The sequence below is a fragment of the Sphaeramia orbicularis genome, chromosome 4 (genome assembly GCF_902148855.1).
Source record: "Sphaeramia orbicularis chromosome 4, fSphaOr1.1, whole genome shotgun sequence".
NCBI classification, from domain to species: domain Eukaryota; kingdom Metazoa; phylum Chordata; class Actinopteri; order Kurtiformes; family Apogonidae; genus Sphaeramia; species Sphaeramia orbicularis.
This window is the reverse complement of record NC_043960.1, coordinates 23,410,462-23,429,992: the sequence shown is the minus strand read 5'-3', so window position 1 is coordinate 23,429,992 and position 19,531 is coordinate 23,410,462. Positions and strand designations below refer to the sequence as shown.

The 19,531-nt window shown below is 38.5% G+C and overlaps 1 protein-coding gene across 1 annotated transcript in view; it reads right to left on the bottom strand.

Annotated features, from left to right (window-relative positions):
- tbl1xr1a (TBL1X/Y related 1a) overlaps positions 1-13,456 on the bottom strand; it is a 61,192-nt gene extending 47,736 nt beyond the window's left edge. Inside the window, exon 1 of the mRNA XM_030132150.1 lies at positions 13,171-13,456. The gene's annotated coding sequence lies outside the window, so the exon portion shown is untranslated. The remainder of the gene's footprint in view (positions 1-13,170) is intronic.
- Between the last annotated feature and the right edge of the window lie 6,075 nt (positions 13,457-19,531).

The window sequence follows — 19,531 nt, the reverse complement described above, 5'->3', positions numbered from 1 at the left end:
CTGGGTCTAAAATATTAAACACCAGTATCAACAAATACCATACACATAACACAAATAAAAGTGATAAAAGTTATTTTGCATATTTTATCTGTATTTTTGTGTATCTGTTTTACTAAACGCTTGTATGTGTGAGTGGATTATAAACAAAGCAAATAGATTCTATCGTAATATCTCCCACAATAATGACAATTCAATGACTTTTGTGTAGCTCTACAACACACACACCTTCTCAAGGTTCACTAGAGTCAAAGCAGATGAGTCTTTTGCACTAAGGCAAGAAACATGAGCAAAGAACCATTATATACATGCCTCTTTTTCTTTCATTTTTTTTTCCTCTTAAAGGGGTCATAGTTTGCTAAACCCACTTTTATTAGTCTTTGGTTCATTTATTTGTGTATTTGGACCCTAATAGTTAATAAAGTTTTAATTTGAACCCTCCAGGTGCTGCAAAGCTATCTTTATATTCATTTTGGCAAAAATCGAGTGGATTTCTACAACCTGTTTTAATTCCTGCTTAATTTGTTACGTCTATAACTAGTTGCATCACGACATTCGCATATATACAGTCCAGACTTCTGACGAACATTTCTCCAAGTACGCTGTAATTGTTTGTCAGCAGCAGCGGTTGTAGTCCACACTGAAAATATGTCCAAACTTCAAGCAGATTACCTAAAATGTCCAATTGTTGGTTGAACAGGACAGATAAACACAGTCAACAACCTGGAGGGGGCGGGGCGTGAAATGGCTCGTGCATTTACAGGGCCAGTGCTCAAAACAACATTTCTGGTGTCATTACTCAGAAATAGGGTTGAAGATGGACCTGTGGAGTTGAATTAATAAAGAATTCAGACCCAAACATAGCATTTACCATTTATGTAGACCACTGGGAAATGTTTAAAAATTCATAATTCCATTTAAAAAAGCAACATATCACTCCTTTAAGACCCCTATTAGACCAAGCATCCTCCATTGTGAACCTGTTCTTTCCAACCATGAATACAAATGCATATCTACACACAATAGTCCATACTCAGCAATGAAAGCACAACTGGGGATATCCATATGGAATAATAAATCAAAGCCTACACCACAGGTAATAACCGGCATTAACCCATTAACTCCTTGGAGAAGGAAGTTTTACATTGAGGCAGTATTAAAATATGGTGAATGTTATGAATGTCTAACAGCATCAAACTCTCAAATACCTAGAATTCATGTGGCAAACTAAACAGGGATTTGGGGCTTTCCCAGGGGCTGAGACAGAAGCTGCAGGATACAAATAATCACACCCAGTTCTCTGCAGCGGATGGAAGAGGGGCTGCAGGCCTGTGAACTTCAAAGCCTTGTGGGTAAAGGGGGGGAGGGTAACCAAGCACAGACACATTCTTCACAACGTTGAACTTGACCCCTGGGGCTGCCGCACAAACCATGTGACCACTTATCTCTGTGTGTAGTATGTGTGCGTGTCTAAGCAATAAAAGCTTCACAGCTTCTAACAGTACACAAAGATTTGTGTATTTTCTGGACAAATTAACTGAATATATGCAGAAAGATACATTTTAATTGTGTCCTTTTTATTCAAATACACGTCTTAAGATGAAAGTATACCACATGCATGATCATTTTTCTGTTCTGCAGTCACTGCCAACAGTGTCAGTAGCTTTTAATTTTACATCAGTGTGTTGCTAATGATTCCCTCAAAGTAGGACAGGGCGTTATGAACAATGAATAGGAAATATATTTTAGTAGAAACACAGTATACTTTGATATTTATTAGTAGTGGGTAAAAATATCAATTGTAAACCAAACCCATATAAAATATCACAATTTGTTATGTATTTATCAAAATAAAGGTTGGAGTACATCTTGAATGAATATCTAACCCAACACAAACAACTTCCAGAACTAGAATATATGAACCATAGTGCCTCCTATAACACTGGGGCAGATATAAACTACAAATCAGGATGTAATAAAGCAACAAGCCTAAAACAAATATCCCAAAATTAATTGAAAATGTAGCCACTGCACAGATGTAAAAATATTTTAATGATAAAACAAAACCAATGCATATAATGAGCTGTCAGTAACATGGACACCACTGTACTTACTACTGTCTAAATTAATTAGCCTACTTAGGTAGTTACTGACAAGTCAGTCAAACAGTACTTAGTAGTGTTGTTAAAATGTATTCTGATGCAATTTGTCAACAAGACCAATACAACATTTATAAATACCAGGGATGTCCCGATCTGATCTAAAGATTGGTAACGGCTGCCGATTTGGCATTTTTTAGAAGATCGGATTGGATTTAGTCACAAGATCGGGCCAATCAGCTCTTGGGGAGGGTAAACAAACGTGCTGCTGCCCCCTAAAATTAAAGTTCCCGTAGGTAGGGAAAAAGAAAAGTAGCTACACATCAGCGGGAGGCTTAGTGGAATTACTAAAGCGTCTATAAATTTCACTTGGACTCTGTGCATACTCATTCTGAGGTATGTCCGGTAGTGATGCGCGAGTTGTTTTGTTTTTTTTCAACCCTTCGGGCTTTTCTTCAACCAACAGGATGAAGGTGGGGTACGCCCTGGACCTGTCTACCGATAGCCTACAGATTTGTTTATTATATATTAGCCGATAAGTCAGTGTATTACATGTAGTAGAGTTTTGTCTGCACAAATCTACCGGTGCTGTAGTGAAATCTAGCCTACACCATATAAAAAATATAGTTACGCCAATATTTATGACAGTCCATGGTGTTATGACAGTCCAATTTAAAGTCCGCCAGAATCGATTATTTGTCTGAGCTTTGCTTATGGTATAACTTCATACCATGGTTTCACAATTTTACTGTCTACTGACCAAAATCCAAATATTTCAAAACAGAGTTTTCAGTTTTGCACAGACTGATTTCTTGAACTGTGAAGTCCCTGCCATCATTGGAGCAGAACTGTTTTTGAATCATTGTCTTATTTCAGGTTGACCTACAGTTCATATTAAAACATGCAAACTAGCGTGTTACTCGTGTCCACCATGCATTGCACCCAGTACAGAGGCCCAGACCCACATGAGGTATCACAAGGTCAACAGTGGCAGAAGTGCACCACAATAGAATATTAATTTTGATTACTGGGTGTCTGTAGTTGTTTACAATTCCAATATATAATCTAATTTAAAGTAGTTGTTGACAGACTTGGTACTTAGTCATGTTTGCAATGAAGTGAACGGCAAAGTGAGACAATGTGTTCCACAAAAAACAAAAGACCCAAGTACATCTACAATTTCCTTTATAATATACTACACACAAGTGAGGAAACTCCATGCATTACTTGTAGTTTCACTTCTCAGTTTTTCAGAGCTCATCGTGCATGATCTGGGTTATTTCTACAGTAATAGACATCTGGAGACAATCTGAACTCCATCTCAGATATCATGGCTTCATAATGGTAACAAGTCACGTTACACAAACTCCTTCAGGTTAAAATACCCTAATCAAACCCTTTTCATCTTGAAGAAAAGATATAATCTGACTTTAATAAATTTGCAAGCCTAGCAACATCTGTGCTGCAAGCAACCCTTGATGCAATGCTCTCTGTAAAATACACTGGCCCATTTACTTGGCCCATTTAAATGGATGTGCATTTGTAAGAGGCAGAGAAATGTAAGAGAGAATAAGAGGAGCCAAACCATCAAAAAATCATGGGACAATTTGCACTTAAATAAGCCCTGATACATCAGGTATATTTCACCCAGCCCTACATCTCTGCAGAGACTGTTACACTTGGAAGTCCAAAGATCATAAGCCCAATTACATTTTTTTTTATGTAAAAGGCTGATGAAAGACTGGGAGGATTAGTATAGCTGGTTCTAGTTGTTCTAGTAAACAACATTGCATTGCGATAAATCACACTATAGGCTTGTCTTGATATTCCACAATGCATTACAGCTATTTTGGTCCTTTATATGAGATGTACAATAGTGAAAACAAAGGTGAAGTGCTATATCACAAAAAGCAGAGCAAAAACAACACACACTTCCCATAATCCTGTTGAAATTCGCACACATTTTTCTAACTAGAAGAAGATCCAGTTAATACTAATGTCACACAAGAGAGCCAATAAAATACTAATGGAATAGTAAAATTTGTCATATGTGAGACATAATGTACAACCAAACGGTCATTGTAAAATCAAACCAGATGATTCACTAATTCAACAAAATGTGTTAAATAATTAACATCAGCTCATGCATAAGGTAACATGCAAGAAAACATTACACAATAAAAGTTGCCAGTAGCTGCTGGTGTCATGTCAATAACTGAACATATCAACGAATTTATGAGCGGCTTAATGCTTAATCACACGTCAGGCCAGATTAAGGGCAACAATATAGCTGTCGATTCTCTGGGCAATGACCTGCTCCATTCACACATGGGCTCAGTCGGACGTTACACAGATATTCACCAGTCTGATTGATCAGGATTGTGTATCATTTAATATTTTCAATACCAGTACCAAGACCTTGACCCAGTCATTTCTCCATTTTGACAGAGACAATTACATTACAAATACACATTTAACTCAGTTGTATTTTTATACACTCAAAATAATTTTGCAACATAAAAATAAGCATACTCATCTCAACATAAGGTTGTCTGTTAACATTACAATAGAATAGCTATTGTTATTGTAGAAGCAGTAAAATTAAATTAAAAACACTATATCTGATCAGTAAAAAGCTATAATTAAAGACATAACACACAACACAAACATCGCACTGTTAAATATCCATAAATAATGAATAATAATTTGGGTATTGGCAATAAATGGTGCCTTAAACCCGTCAACAACATGTGGAAAGCTTATTAGTCATAACATGTGAAAAAAAAACATATGTGAATGTGATGTGAATAATAGATCCAATAGCTGTCACGGCAAACAATCAGTCTTTGCCTAAAGGAAACCCATGCAGACATGGGGACAATGTGCAAAACCACAGAGGCCCTGGCTGCTTAGTGGATTCAAATAGAACATTGTTCATGCAGCTCATAATGTATGACCATGAAGGTGTAAGCACCGACATGAGTTCTAACATGTTAAAGCGTGCAGACACCTAATGTACTATAAACAGAGCCGTGTGTGTTCCTATTATGTGAGGATTAGGTTGTTATAATGTTTGGACTACATCTGACCCTGAAGCCGAACACTAACCACTGAACCAGCTTCATATAATGAGATGTTGTTATGGAGAATGGCGGTTGCTGATGATGACAAACTAATATCAGGATAAATATTCAAAGATCACCAGGTGTAGATGTTTTCAATTGCACCTCTCAAATAAGTGCATCCTACATGTTCTGTGATTATTGTTTAAGACCAAATCCAAAATGTGGACCAGTTTTTTTTTTTCCACACATCGGGATGTACATTTGTTTTGCCAATTTCATCCTGCAGTTTGGTATATTTATGAAAATGGCATTAACTAACGACAGACTTTACAAATAACCACTTAAAGCCACTTTAGAACATAGTTAATAATGGAGGTTATAATTGCTTCCACATCATTTGAGGTTTGCATATTTCCCACTTTTCAGCTCAAACATATAAACAAGCTAGTCATGTTTCGATAAAACATTTTACACCAAATGGGGCAAGGAGCCAAACTGATCTATGTCAACTCCAAAAACGGAGCATCTCCATCTCATGTCAGGCCATTACCTAACCAGGGAAGACATTTTCACTCACTGCACTTCTTTGTCCATTCTGTCTTTCCCTTCTCAATTCACAACACTGATGAGCACTGGTTACATAACTGTGCTACTCCACATCTCTTCCTCTGTGATTTAATAAGGCAGGCTAATCAATGTGTTCTGTGTGGATAACATGAATCAGCTGCCTGCTCTGTAACTAACCATATTCTTGTGCTCAACATTTGCTGTGAAAAACACCAGCCATGACAAATAAATCCAGTATAAGCTAAAACTGTTTATATTACACCTGCAAATAACACTTTTTTAAATGTAATGTATTCTCAAATAATCAATAAGCATACTCCATAAACTGTTTTTTTAGGCCTATTAATGTAAGTATGTCTCCACAAAGCTAAATTCAAAAGCCGAAAGTGAAAAATCTGGAGAGGTTTCACTGATTAAAACAAGAACTGCAAGTTTAATCACATGAATCACAATGTGTTCATGCAATTCTCTCATGTTTGATAGATCAGAGATAACTTGACCTTTTACCTTTTGTGACAAAATCTAATCACTTCATCCCTGAGTCCAAGTGAATGTTCATCCCAATTCTGAGGAAATTCCCTCAAAGCATTCTTTAGATAATGCTTTCATAAGATCAGACAGGCGTCTTCATTCATTCACTGATTTACAAATTTATTTTCATTTGTTTTACTGGATAGTTTTTGTAATTCAGTTACCAAAAGCAGCATAAAAATGCTAGTTCTTGGCACTGGACTAGTAAACACATTTCAGAATCTAGCAGTTGAACAATGAATAACTCTTTTTCAACATCTATATGCATGAATGAAATTAGGTAAAACAACAAAGCACTGGAACATTTTGTGTTTTAGGCCAACAAAATAAATCATAAAGACAATGGGAAAATGTATACCAATGATGATATTTACTAGAATATAAAATTAGATCACTATAGGCGGGGTAATTATCAGCACTTTATTGCTCTAATAATGGTGTGAAAAGGAAAAAAATACTGGACTTTTAGGGTGGCAGTCATGGCTCCTAAAGCTCCCTACAGAGAAAACTTCTAGGCCTATTTTTACCTTGGAAAATTGTGCAGCTAAAGCTTTGTAGTACCATGCACCTATGGAGTCAGTGAAGCCACCAATGGACAAAGTCACTAAAGTCAGGCAAAGTTATATTTCATATATAGGTAAGTGAAACAATTTTACATGTACTGATGGTCAACCTTTTCCTCAAAAATAATACAATAGTGTCCACACTACACTGTTACTGATACTGCTGTAGCCACATGCAGCAGGCTATTTCAATTCCATCTCTTTCTGATGTTTTTTTTAGCAGCAGTAAGACTGCAGGGCATCTATGACTTGTTCTTCAACCTGCAAGCACCACTACAGAGCTGGAAGCCCCCCTTATTTTTTATACAGCAAGGCCTAAACAATGGCACAGCAAGTGCCGTAAAGTAATAAGACAAATGGATCCCATAATGATACTCTTTAGAGACTGACTGCAGAAAAAGAAGTCTACTTTCAAGACTAATTACAGTCTTGCACATCAGAAAAATAACATTACATACACTTGTTGTTGATGAAACCCATTTCAGAGTTGGAGTACACAATATTTATGGTGTCATCAAGCTGTTAAAGTTAAAGCTTTCACAGACACATTAAAAGTCTAAATCTCTGTTTATATCATGAGAGGAAATACCCTACGCTGCTCTACAGACTGAAAATTATTTCTGTTACTGTGTTTTTCTTACACTGATTTAAACCTGTTAATCTCAATGGTGATCAAGCTATTAGTTACACATCTGCCCACTGAGATTAGGAAAGCTACCTCTACTTCTCCATTATTTTGTATTAAAATAAGGAACATCCCCAACCTAAGAGATGAATATAACAATTACCCATACACATTTCTCAAGATTGCTCTGACTACTGGATGACAGATGCCCCACCACAACTAAAACAACACTAGCCGAGGATATTGTTAGTATCAGTTTCAGATCAGTTTCAGGAACAATGGAAACACGGACAGCCAATCAAAATACATCACAATTTACAAGAATTGGACCCAGTCAACTATTCAAATATTTGTTCAGTACATAAGCATTTGGTTTGTAATATCAGAATCCAGATAGGCCTACTCGCCCATGTAAAATTTCTATTGTGGTCAATGATGATGGAAAATAACAATGTCAGTCTCAAGCTGAAATGTGATTTGGACATTGAATAAAGCATTACTTCATTAACATCCTTTCTGCAACATTCTTGTCGCAGTACGGAAACCTTGCTACTCTGACATTAAGGTAATCACCACATAACAATGATCAAATGAATGACAAGCATTATACAATAGAATACAGACCCAAAGATTTCACTGCTGAGACTGTACAGATTTTGTGACTTTATGTCATCCTGCTGCGTTTCCAAAACTTCAACATAGCTTCACAGAGCTTCATAACTTAGGACCGTACTACACCAACAACCCATTACTAAAGCTGAAAACCCTAATATGCAACTCTGATGATTGGACAAATTACCTTGGGTGCCGCTTTCTCCCCTAATATGATGTATTTGCCAACAATACAACTTGAGTAGCGGCATAGTTAGCAGGAGTTTGTTGGTCAAAGATCTGCTCGTAGAACCAAAACAGCTGACAACAACCAAGGTACGGTGAGGGTAGAGGTAATGGAAGTGCTCACTTTTTATTTAATCCAAAAATTCTGCTCTTAAATACAGTAGAGAACACACCTTGCAAAACACTTAAGGCGGCCATACACTGTGCGATTATTTCGATCGTTGCACGCAGCTCCATCTCAAACTGTGCAAATCAGTCGTACAGTCAGGCTCACGATTCCTGTTCTCACACTGCACGGACCGACGCTCGTATGCGACCTGACTGCTCACACTGTAGGACCATACACCACAGGACGCACGACACGTTTGAGTGTTGTATCCGGAAATACAACGTTAAAATACCAAGGAATCCGTAAAAGTGCATAGACGATTGTGCATTGGCGTGAGTCACAAAATGGTAGTGCTAAACAAAAACCAACGAGCTGCTTTGGTAATATGTGCCATTATCTGCGGGGAATCAAAAAAGAAGAAAAGACAACGATGTGTTTGGTGCAGGCATTGGTTGGCCAGACGTGGACAGTATGGGCTGTCAACCCTACAGCAGGAACTAGAGGTAAGCTGCAACAGCTAAACTGCACTAGGCCAATAGCCAGCTACTGTTAGCTTGTACGCTACTGTACGCGTCTGTGTTCGTGCATGCACAGTGTGAGAATTTGAGGCACATCGGTTCGTGGCACTGCTTTGACAGTACGATACACTCACGAGGAGCGAGAAGGATTTCAAACAGCTCCGTTTTCCTTGCGAACACACGATTGCTGGTCGTGAGGTGCTAATCGCTTCTCTTTACCCCATGTACACTGCACGAAGCACGACACACGATTAGAGGCACATCGGGCCCAATCCCAGAAATAGTCGCACAAGTGAGAAATCATCTCTAAACTCGCACAGTGCAAGGTCGCCTTTAGATATCCTTTAAAAGTATGCCCATAGACGTCATGAATCAGGTATCATATTACACGTTGTTTTATTATCGTTTATTATGGTTCACTAGGTATTACAACTCTTTATTAATCCTATATTTTTATTATGCAGAATCACATTTACAGAACAGAGACCAGGGTAAAAATTCAGACATGATGCTACCTTCATATAACAACATCTATCTTCGCACTAGCCCCTTTTACACTTCTGTTCTGGGAATATTTCACCTTTATTCCAAAACGAAGTCTGTGTAAACGAAATGGTGGGATCATCTGGCTCTGTAATGCCTCTGGAGGTAGTAACATAGTCATGATAAAGGCCAAATCATGATTTTGGAATACCATGTAAAAGGAACACCTCTTGTTCCGCAACCAAGGTTTTGGTTTTGATGACGTATTTGCGTGTGCAACACCTGCAACGGGGGGGGATTTAAAAATAAGGCCGTGTACAGTAAACAAACATATCAATGCGACCAGAAAGATGTCGAACTGGAGAGACACTAAGATCCACGAGTTGTTGTCACTAAAATAAACACCGCTCTGCGCTGTTCATCCACCATTGTTGTTTTGAGAGCCAACACCACTATGCTTGGGGTATTTCCGACGCGCAAGTTATAAGTCCAGCCTATCTGACCTTTGTTACTCCTTTGGCTTTGCTGTGTAAATCGGTCAATGGTGGCAAAAAGGTTGAATCACCATCTCACCTTTTTTCCAGGATCACTGTGTAAAAGTGGCTTACGTTAGCACTAGTGTTATGGAAAAGAAGTGAAAATCATCTTGATTGTTTGGCTACTGTACCCCGCCTTCGCCCCTATGTAGCTGGGATAGGCTCCAAGCGACCCCCGTGACCCTAGTGAGGATAAAGCGGGTTCAGAAAATGAATGAATGAATGAATGTTTGGCTACTTCTTAGGTAGCAGTGAGCAGGGGATGCTGCAGTGGTGCATTTGCAAAAGTGTCAGAAATATGGTGTGTGTGTGGTATTGGTAATATGGCTAAATCTCTACAAAAGAAAGTGGCAATTAAAGCAGTGTGTCGCTATCCTACTTATCCCTGAGATAAGGCACAGAGAGTGGAATGAAGAAGAATGACAATCCTGCCCCACCACAAAATATTCAGCCTTATTCCGATACATCCTGCAAATATGGCTAACATAAAGCTACACATTCAGTTTCCATCAGATTAATGAAAAGGGCTACATGCTTACATGAAAAGGGGCTTGCTTCTCACAGGTATTTACAGAATAACCACAGAGTTACATTAAAATCAAATAATGTCACAGTGACTTACATCACTATGACATTTGGACTGGATTTCATTACGAGAAACTTGCTGCACTTGATACACAATGTGGTATGTGTATATGTAAGCATAATTTAGCCATTATACACACACACACAGTGTTATGGATGATTTAACATTTGCAGAGGGTAAATTTTACAGTTATTATTTTGAGCCAATATCATATTCTACGTAGACGTTATTAGGGACTATCCATTACACAAAAGCAAGCAAGTGTAGTAAGAAAGTATGTTGCCAGTCAGATTAGGGTACATTCTAACCCTTTGTAAAGTGATTCATATAACATACAGGTGTGACCCTGATTTTATTTAAGTCATAAATCTTGATATATTCAGGACAAACATTGAAACCACATCAGGATGTTGAGTTTGGTATAAACGACAGTACTGCAAATAAATACATTATTATTGGTATTATCTTCTGATCTGAGCAGTTACCAGGCTCATGTGTAAAAAACATACTGCTTTTTAACTGCATGCAGCCATAGACATAAAAAAAATATATATCTGTGAAGGTTGGTCTATTGGCCCTGCGTGACACACCAAGCCAACTCCAATGATCTGGCACAAACAAAAAAAGAGAATATGTGTTGTCTCAAATCTTGTGCAAAAAGCTGCATTTGAAAACACTACAGAGGCTGGTGGCCAGCTGACTGCTAGTACACACATTTGTTTTGCACCTGTGGAAGAGGAAATAACTAATCAGTAACCCTGATCCAAAATAACATCACTAAAACACAACGTTAAACACTATTCACATGATCTTGAAAACTGCACGTACATGGGATCTTCAGCATACTCAACTGGCCAAGCAGATTTAAGCGCCAGCCAAGGGGAAATAAGCAGCACTTGAAATGAAGCCAGTGCATGAGTATCTTAATGTACACCAAATGACTCCTAATAAAAAAACAGAACTACAACTATCAAATGTTTTCCCATGTTTGATTGACAGCACATCTGCTGGTAAGACATTTATGATCATTTTCCTGACAGACACATCCAATGTAGTTGTGGTTAAAAGTTAAAACACAGTATCACAACTATAAGACAGTGTAGATGTTCTATAATGTTAATCACTACTTCCTTAAAATATCCAGCCTGCTGGTAAAGCTTGCCAACTAGCCTGTCAATTAGTGTTTTTATTCATAGCATGGAGACAACATTGATGTTACAGCTATGTGTCAATGTGGCAAGTAGCTGAAATTCTTTGGTAGCATTTAACACAACACTTTGTAGTTAGCAGTGTGACAGCGGTGCGGCTAGCGTTGGATCAGTAAATTTTACCGCTGTGTCATCCCTTTAGTCCAAAAATGATCACTTCTGGCTCCGAAGATGGTGAGGGCCAACATAAATGTGAACAGAAGATATCAAAACAGGACCTGACCAACCAAGAGGTCAAGCCATGAACATGGCCTACTGTAGATTTCATGTCTGCTACTGTGATAAGTATTTGTATGTTTTTCCCATTTTATAGCAGTAAGTTGTAGAATCAGTGTCAGCTGACACATGTATGTACGCAGACACATCCTCAATGTTCTGAAGAAGGCTGCTATAACAATGCACTCCAAAATCTGGACTTGTATGTTCACAAACTATTCATTTAGTTTTAATTCCAGTGGTTCCAGACTACCTTAACCCCAATAACCTGTGGATCCTGATTGCCACACAGACCCTGTATTACTACTCATTCCTTCCCAGCACAGATACTGAGGGCTTATCTGGGACTGGTACATTGTGTCATTGAGTTGAGCTCCACAAGGTTGGCATGTGGCCCTCCTTGGTGTGTGTGTATGTTTGTGTATTCACCCTTCCCCCACACCGCCCATGGCTTTGGAGCAACCAGCTGCACAGTACTCTAGTAATCTTTGAATAAGACTGGCTAAGGCAGAATGTAGTAATGTATTACTGGTTACAGTCAAATATAATAATACAAAAAAAAAAAACACCCCAGTGCATTTAAGTTATATATATGACATTAAGTATTTTCAGTAGAATTAAATTTATATAATAGTAATAACAGATATGGGCCTGGGACAAAATACTATAAAAGCTTAAAGTGCAGATTCCGTTTTTATTTTAACAATTTATTTATATTTAGTTGTTGATGAACAAGTACTGAACAAGGAATAAAAGTAGGCGTGAATTAAAAATGTAAAGCGTTTATTTTATACTTATTTAACAAAAAAAAAGTTGGGGGGGGGGGCAAAACAAACCGCACTTTTAGGATAAATTCTAAAATAATTAAATATATGTAGGAGAGAATTTAATCTTTAAGGGTTATGAATGAATAAGAATTTTTTTTTCTTTTTTATAAATATATATATATATATATTCTAATACTGTAATAGTTACAGGAAGGAAGGGCGCGCTCACAATCACAAACCACGCACGCGAACTGCCCCACGAACACTACTTGCACGGTGCGCGCGCGCCTACACACGCGCTGACGCTGCCCATCCCCCACCCGGACAGAAAATATAAAAATAAAGCCTCATAACAACACAATAACCAGCCCAAACATTGTATTTACGCTGCTATGCGGTGACTCTACGCGGAGATATAATTTATAACGGCAATAAATGCGTAAAAAAGCCGATAAACACTCACCAAAAGCTCCAAATCACACAAGGGGGGTGCCTTCTCCTCTGTGCTCCTAATATGGAATCTCCTCCTCCTCCACCAACCGTTGTTTTCTAGCTCTAATTAAACCTCGAAAAAAGCGTTATAAAGGCCTACACGCCGGGCCGAACTGTGCCGGGAATCCCCAATGACCGATGTGTTTAAATACACGGGCATATATTGTAATAAATCCCCTTAAAATTGAGCTGGATGGACAGTTGGGTCTAGATTGTAGGCTTGCTCGCTAGTAGAGAAAAGAGCCAAACGGTTCAGTAGCAGCCAACGGCTTCAGACTGAAACACAGAGCAGCTGACCCGCCAGGAGAAAATGAGGTAGGCCTGAGCTCCTCTCTGCAGGAAGCACACTCCAGTCACATAAACATCAAAATGGGTGTCGCAGTATGGAAAAGGATGGTGTAGTAAGGCTTGGGTTGGCGGTATCTCCTCCTCAAAAAAAAAAAAAAAAAAAAAAAAAACAGTCACAGATTCATTTTTTGGAGCATCTTTTTTTTTTTTTTTATCTAAACCTTAATTTTTTAAAATAACACCACATTTTAAAAAAAATATGATTAAAATGGAAGCTGCACAAAAATAAATGATTGTATCCACATCTATCTACACATAAATAAATTATATATATTTTTATTCCCCCCTCATTTCCTCGAATTTAAGGCGCTTTTAACACATAAATTAGTAAAAATGTGCACATGCTGTTCTTTTATATTTTGTTTCACTCTTGGATGCTCTGCCTGTGTTCTGCTCTTTGTTTATTGTATTTTGATGTTGTAAACACTGCGATTTCCCCATGGTGGGGTTAATAAAGTCTTATCTTATCAACTCTTATCTGATCTTATCTTATCTTAAATTGTACTGTAATGTCCAATTGCTATTTTTTATTGTTGTAGCACCAGTTCATTTACATTTACATTTATGCATTTGGCAGACGCGTTTTTCCAAAGTGACTTACAGGGAAAAACCAATCAAATCAATCAATCAATCAATCCAATTTTATTTATACAGCGCCAAATCACAACAAAAGTTATCTCATGACACTTTACATATAGAGTTGGTCAAAAAACAGACTCTAAGCCAATTTACAGAAACCCAACAGAATCAAAAGTTCAGCCCCTTGGCCAGGTCTCAAAGGACTTCCTGGTTAAAAATAAATAAATAAATGCTGAATGAATGAATAAAATAAATAAATACATACATACATACATACATACATACATCCAGAATGTACCCCGCTTTGGCTCGGTGGTAGCTGGGATGGGCTCCAGCACCTCCGCCACCCTCATGAATATTAAGCATTTCGGAAAATGAATGAATGAATAATAATACACTATTTAAAATACTTGTACATAGTGAAAGTATAACTCACTTCTATGACATATTTTAATATATTTTCAGTCATCTCATTAATTTCAAACATAGGCTACGAAGCAAAAAAAAAAAGTAGTTATAGAAAATCCAGCTTTAATGATTTTTCCACCATTCTATTTGTATTGATTCTGTTAACATGTACTTTTTTGTGCATTTTTAATACAAATTTCCACATGGATCATACTGTGTTTCCATAAAACATAAAACTTTTGAAACGCTAAACATATTTGCATAAATAAAGTTGGAGCAACCAAACTGAGCTCCATAGTGTGATCAGAAGGTGGCGCTATAAACTGCATGCCTCATGATTTCATAATTAAAATTAGAATAAATCAAGTAGTCTTTTGCAGTTTCTTTGTTAGCTTTTGTTCTCCTAGCCACGTTTAAGCACTTTGTGGGAATACATCAAATCATTTGGATGTTTTTATTATTTAAGTGTTTACATGCTAGCCCTGTGATGAATTAGCAGCATCTTTAGACTGTACCCCGCTTTTGCCTATTGATTGCTGTGATATGAATGGAATTAATGAATGAATAACATGCTACATTCCATGATAAGCTAAAGTAACTGTCAAGGAACAATATGAGTCTCCGAACAATGCAAGTCATGCACGCATAGAAGCATTTCTCTCTGCCAGCCATCTTTTACGACTCACAACGGCAACCTTGCTAGGACAAATGACTCTCTACGACAACCTCGCTAACACAAACAACTCGCTACAACAACCTCACTAGGACAAGCGACTCGCTACGACAACCTTGCTAGGACAAACAACTTGATACGACAACCACGCTAGGACAAGCGACTCGCTACGACAACCTTGCTAGGACAAACAACTTGATACGACAACCACGCTACGACAAACGACTCACTACAATAACTTTGCTAGGACAAACGATTAGCTACGACAACCACGCTATTACAAATGACTCACTACAACAATATCGCTGGGACAAACGACTTGCTACGACAATCTCACGAGGTCGCATTGTTGGCATAGAGCTGCAATAACCCTCCACTGCTCAGTTTCCCCCAGATTTAGATCAAAACCTTTATCAGCTGGATAAGCTCTCAGCTGTGAAAGAAACCAAAAGCAGGCATTTAAGATAACTCTCGAAATCACTTCTGACGGCTAGAAAGATAAGGTAAAGTCTCTGAACTTTTACATAATTTGACTCATACAACTGTGATTTGTCCTAGCATGGTTGGCGTAGTGAGTCGTAAAAGATAGCCGACAGAGATAAATGCTTCTACGCATGCGTGGCTCACATCATCCCTTGACAGTAGCCGATGACTGGTTTTGACTTAAGTGTGTTGTTCCCCCAGTGGCCATACATAGTACTGCAGGTTAATAATGAAAAAAAAAACTTGCCGCATAAAAAGCTTTGTTTCTCAATGACAGTTCTAATATGTCTGCTCACTTCATTTCTAATAATACATTCATGGTACAGGCGTGAATACTCCCAAAACATTATTTTATTTATTTTTACTAAGATAAATGCTTTCAATCAAATGGTGATTTCCAAGGTGGTCGTAGATGGTAGAGGATAAGCACTGGAGCAGGTGATGTGGCGGTATCAATGCAACGCTCTACAGTCATAAACACATCACATGCAGACTGGAAGCTGTAGGAGATATTGTTTGAGTTTCATTGAAATGCACACAAATACAGATTCTGCAGACGTAAACAATGAAAAGAGGCAGCTGCTCATGCGCGCACGTATACATTAAATGAAAGGATACGCTCATCAACATGCACACTTGCACACACACCAACACATACTTACAGCGCACAAAAGGCACGAGGCTGAGACAAATAGACACACACACACAGACAGAAGGCCCTGGGGTGGTGTGCTGTGTGAGCTTTAGCGTGGCTGTAACAGGAGAGTGGAGGATGGGTAATGACTTTTATACACGGGGGCATTAATGTGTTCCCTCACCCTTTACTCTCACATAGCTGGGAGGTGTACAGTACGAGTGGGCCTTTAGAATTTTGATGATGGTGATCATTCTACAGTGTTCTCATTTAAACACTTAAATTCCTCTGCTTGTTTTGTTTCGGGAGGAAATATAGATACCCTAGTAGTGGTAAGTGGTTCTGTTGCTTTGTGGCCTTTCACTGCTGAATGAATAAAAAACAGAAACAGCTCCTCAGTGGCAAATCATGAAGTGATGCCTCTGGGTTTTGTGGATCGCTGTCTGGGTAATGACTTTTTGTTCAACCAAAGCACACCTACGGTATACCTACAGTATACGCACTGCTGCTGGAGAGTGTTTTGCATCTTTGTCCACAAGTTACTTTTGGATAAAACTCACTCCCTGAAAGATTTTTGAAATGTAATAGGGTCAAAACACAGTAATGTCCCATCAGAGAGCAAACTTTAATTGACTGCCATCCCAACATTGATTTCAATATAAAGTAGCTCCTTGTTTTGGATAATCCCTTATGGTCCAACTAAAGCAAAAATTAATTTAAAAGTAAAAATATGGGTCATTTAGCAACACTAATCTGTCAAATTGTCTCTAAAATGTCCCATCAGAGAGATTTTAAATACCGTGTTTTGACCCAACAGAGTACAGGCCATGTCCACACGAAACCGCGTCTTTTCCTATCCAATCTTTTTCTTTGTCGTTTTCAAAAAAGTGCTCCGTAAATACAGAGTTGCTTCAGGAAATATCTGCATCCACAAAACCACTGAAAACGACTGATAACGATGTAGTACAAATGTCAGGCCTGCATGGTAGGGTGCTGCTAGCAATTTTGGGCCCAATAAAAGGTAAACGTTGTGGACTCTTCATAAAATTCAGTACATTGTTGATCTGTTTGAATGCGGGGGGGTGGGGTATGTATGTGCGTTAGGGGCAGCAGTTATATATGTGGGGGTGCAGTCCATAACCAACATAACTAACGCTGGCGTCAAACGAAAGTGAAACTTTACATGCTTTCAATCTCCGACTCCCTGCTTCTATGCCTCTATTATACAGCGGATCTTACACAAAATTTTCACAACTTCTAACCTGTATCCACTGGACCCCCTCCACTACTCTGTGGGCCCCCCACAAATGCTGGGCCCCATGAATTTGTCACCTTTACCCCCCCCCCCCCCCTTTACGGTGCCCCAGCCTGTATGTGGCGTTGTAATGCTTTTGCAAAAAATGGAGAAGACGTGGAGCATGCGCATAAAGCTTGCGCACTGTATACAAACCATAGGCTAGAGAAGAAGAAGAAGAACAACAACAACTCTCTGCAGGAGATCCAAGAGCATGTAGTGAATGTTGTTAGCTATGGTTGTTTTTTGCCCATTGTAATGAAGGAATAGCCGAAGATTTTGATTTAGTATTTCCAATAAGCTCAATAGCTGTTGTAGCACGAGAACTACTCTGTAGTCCGCCATTATTGTTGTTGTTGTGAAGTGGCGTCTTGCTTCCAGGATGAAAGGTTAGAGACGTGGGGCTATGACATCATCGTTTGAGAAAAGTTGTGGTTTGGTCGTACAGACAAAGACACGAAACCGGCGATTTCAAATTTATCCACCCTTTGACCTAGTTTCAAAAAGTTGCGGTTTCAGAGACTGAAAACAATGGTTTTGTGTGGACGAAAGACCTATCCGATACAAAACTTTTGCGGATACGACCGAAACCACCTTCATATGGACAGGGCCTTAGAGTATAGGGATATTTTTTTTCATGTACATTTACTACCTTGTATTGGACTATTTATTTAACTGAAGGTTTGATATGAAAATTTCTTACACTGTTAGGTCTGTAAATGCATTTCTTTATTCTCACATGACATCTTTCCAGCTGTTCACACTTGTTTTAATGAATGACTCATAAGCGTAGCTGTCCTTAATTTAAATCCGCTGCACAAATCAGAATTATTAGAAATTTCACATTGATTTGTCATGGACTGAATTGTATTTACACATCGCAGACATCTTGCTTATGGAAACACAGTCATTTTAAGCCATTTTCCATAATGATAATGCTACTGAGTACATACTTTTGGTGTAGTAAACATGGGTGTGTTTGTCTGGACATGCACATGTATTTGTCTGTGATCTGCGTAAATGAATGGAAGGAATGCAAAAAAACTAGTTTGAGTGGAATGTGAAAGTACGCAAAAGCAACACACAACTCGTGACTCATCATCGAATTTAGCTGGGAGGTATTATATGCCGCTTCGGTGAAGACAAATCTGTTATCAGACACATCGTAGTAGTGCATCCACAGTCTGTGTTTATGACCATATAGGAGTGCATTCATCATTCTTACTGTAATTCAATTATAAGCTCTAATTTACTGAACGTGTGCACTGTACTGTACACATAAACATACACATATACACTTCCTTTGGCCATTTTGCATCTAAGAATAACAGCATCAGCCGTTAAAACCCCATATAAGCACTATACTATATCTACTTCAAAGGGCATGTAATTCTTCACTCCACCTCTGGCATATTTAGTGCTTTGACAATGACAAGGTCTCAACAAAGCATGGCTCCACAATACATCTTCATAAGACCTTACAGTAATGGCTTTTCTCTTACCTTCTGAGCTATAATTTACCCTCCACCCTGGAGACTAGAATAGCGTGGTTGGCTGTTGCTGTTAAGTGATTAAATTATTTAACGCAGCAGAGATGGACAGAGAGAAACAGATATTGCATGGTGTGCGTTTGTGTGTCGGCTTTCATATGGGTACGGGTGGAGAGCAGAGCGACTGAAGAAAATGACTGGTATCCTTTGTGTATACACCAGTGTGTGTTTGTGCGTTCAAGGGACAAAGGGAGCATCGCTGTGTGTTCTGCCTCATCAGGCTGATAAGATAGAGAGAGTCTGGTCGGTTTAATATCCTCATCGATCCCAGCTCACCTCGTTACACATTAACATTTACAACGAGGAAATCCAAGTCAGACACTTAAATACTCTCCTGAGTGAATGAGAGATGAAAAGACAGGG